This window comes from Poecilia latipinna, unplaced genomic scaffold (assembly GCF_001443285.1).
Source record: "Poecilia latipinna isolate Pla-1442-1.1 unplaced genomic scaffold, P_latipinna-1.0 Scaffold2385, whole genome shotgun sequence".
Lineage (NCBI taxonomy): Eukaryota > Metazoa > Chordata > Actinopteri > Cyprinodontiformes > Poeciliidae > Poecilia > Poecilia latipinna.
In genome coordinates this window covers 19,508-22,139 of record NW_015115001.1, presented here as the reverse complement: position 1 = coordinate 22,139, position 2,632 = coordinate 19,508, and the positions used below count along the sequence as shown (strand labels likewise).

At 43.0% G+C, this 2,632-nt stretch overlaps 1 long non-coding RNA gene across 1 annotated transcript in view; it reads left to right on the top strand.

Annotated features, from left to right (window-relative positions):
* Positions 1-379: 379 nt before the first annotated feature.
* Positions 380-2,632, top strand: part of LOC106937592 (uncharacterized) — a 7,305-nt gene continuing 5,052 nt past the window's right edge. Inside the window, exon 1 of the long non-coding RNA XR_001422424.1 lies at positions 380-773. This is a non-coding gene — a long non-coding RNA (uncharacterized LOC106937592). The remainder of the gene's footprint in view (positions 774-2,632) is intronic.

Genomic DNA, 2,632 nt, shown 5'->3' with positions numbered 1-2,632 from the left:
TCTGGTCGGAGACTTTCGTCCTCTGGGCCTGAAATGTTCTGCAGCTGCTGGAAGGTCCACTGAGGAACCGAAGGGTCGGGTCAGAGGTCAGAGGTCATGTGATCTTTCTGAGGTTTATTTTTCTTGCTGGGTTATCGTCTGGACGCAGAGAATCTGCTGGATTAGTGTTTGGGCTGATTAGCTGTTAGGAAAGAGGAAGTGAAATATGTTAATTGTTGCATGAAAAGTTTAATAAAAACAAAACATAGTTACATTTTTAAAGTAGGTGAGGCTCAGTGTGGCTTTTTCCAGATAAATAAACTCTTTAATTTCTTTAATGTTGGAAGATCAGCAACTGGCTGAAACATACCTAAAAAAATGGTATGAGCTAAAACTAGCAATCAGAAAGTCACAGTGTAAATGATAAATTATTGCATTCATATAAAGTAAAACGGCCATTTTTAGGCACAATTTCTCCTTGGTTTCTAATTGAAAAATCACCATCAGTTCATTAGCTCTGTGGTTGTTTCTTTTCTGTCCTCAGGTTGCCACATGCTGTCAGTAATCCCTCATCCTGGTGGCTAATTGCAGCTAATTACGTTCACCTGGCATCCTGGTGTCAATTAGAGGCTGGAAGCCAAACCAGCAGCACAGAAAATAAATGTTGTTTCTCCTCAGACCAGCCGGTCAGCGAATACCTTAAAAATAGCCAATCAGTAGGATTTCTCATTAAGTGCAGCTCTGCATTCATGCAGCTTCCAAGGCGAGGCGAGGTCACAGCTGGCAGAGTTCAGGTAATTAGTATTTCCTCCTCTGCAGCTCCTGGATTAAAGGGAACAGTTCGCTCCCGTCCCCGTCCTTGTCCTCCCCGTCTCCGTCATGTGAGACAAATGAGACTCGGCAGTCACGGTTCATTCGTCTCCTCAGGTTGGTAATGTGAATATTCTCCAGTGAGACGAAGGACAGCCGATGCCTTTTTGGGTCAGACGCACGAAAACAGGACAAGAAGAAGAAAAACGTTTTTATTGTGACACATGAACCAAATCTGCAGGTTTATGAAACACTAATTATTATTAATGTGTCTTAATGATCACTTAGTGATCGTGTTTTGCTAAATGGAGGATGTTTTTTTCTGTGAAGACATAGACAGTTTAAACAAATAGGAAAAATAAAATATTATAAAAGTTCCATGAATGGATTTTAGCCACCAACCGTCCATGAAGGAGAGGAGCAGAGAGCACTTGGTCTGGAAGTTGTGTTGGACTTTCTGACCTGCAGGGCGGCGCTGTCAGAGCTGCTGCTCCCTCTCTGAACACCTGACAGGTAAAATGAACCCCAGCTTCATTACATCAGCAGCTCAGTCAGGTGAGGATTTAATAAGTTACTGCTCAGAGAGCAGAGGAGCCACCATGCTTCCAGAACCTGCCCTGGTTCTGCCTGGAGCATCCAGAGAGCCCAGGCTGACCTCTGACCTCTGACAGAAGCCAGCAGGGTTCACCTGGCTGGGTCTTCCTCAGAGATCAGCTCAGCAGGACGCTGCGCTTTCTTCTGTTGATGTTTGATCATTTCTTCGTTTTCAGTCTCAGAACATAAACTGAGTTTCTTATGGTTCGTTTTAGCAGAAAGTCGTTTGGTTCTGACAGAGCCGGACTCGGTTAAACCCGCTGGGTTTCCACCAAACACTTAGTTTGGAAAATGTTTCCTGTTAGCAGATTTAAATTTACTGTCAAAAATTAACAGCAATAATTAGTTATTTACAATGACTTTACACTGTCAGTTTCAAATCAAACATGTAATTAACAAGCTAAATATTTAGTTTGAAAACTGACTGTTATGAATGAATGAATGAACATGGTGAAAACATGAACCTCAGTTTTTCTCTTATAGATTAACTAAATAACTCAAATTGTTGCTGATCATTTCTCACTGTAACTTTGCAAACGGCTCCACAAACTAAATCAAAATCTCTCCTCATAGATCTAGATCTAGAATGGTGAATCAGTCCTTATTGATGGATCTTTCCAGTGGATCTTCAGCTTTTCGTCAGCAGATCTGGTTCTGACTTTATGACTTATGATGTGTGAATATGACAGCAATCTGCATATTTATGAGCAGGCCTGCAGGGAAACCTTAACCTCACATGGCCACGCTGCGCTCTGCTTGCTTATGCATGAAGACACAAACATTCATTCATTTATTCACATGTTTATTCATGATGCTTTTAATTTGGAGAGAGAGAGGTGGATAACAGAAACGTGTCTGACTTTGTTTTAGGGCCTCATCCAACTCTTAGCCTTACTGTGGTGTGAAGGCGCAGCGAGAAGGCAGCTTCCTGTTTTTATTGCTTTAGTTGCTCCGGCCTGACAGAATAATCTGACTGTAACTCAGGAAAACCATCAGGAACAGATTAATAATCCGCCTCTCCGATTCAACTGGGACAACGTTCATGAATTCACCAATCTGCTCACTCAGCATTAATGTCCTGTTTATCAGTCTGGAGCACTGATGGTGTAGAGCAGGTTCTCCCCATTTCCCCCGTTCCCTCTGTTCCACCCGTTCCCCTTGTTCCCTCCATTCCCTCTGTTCCCCCATTCCCTCTGTTCCACCTGTACCCCTGTTCCCTCCATTCCTTCTGTTTCCCCCGTTCCCTCTG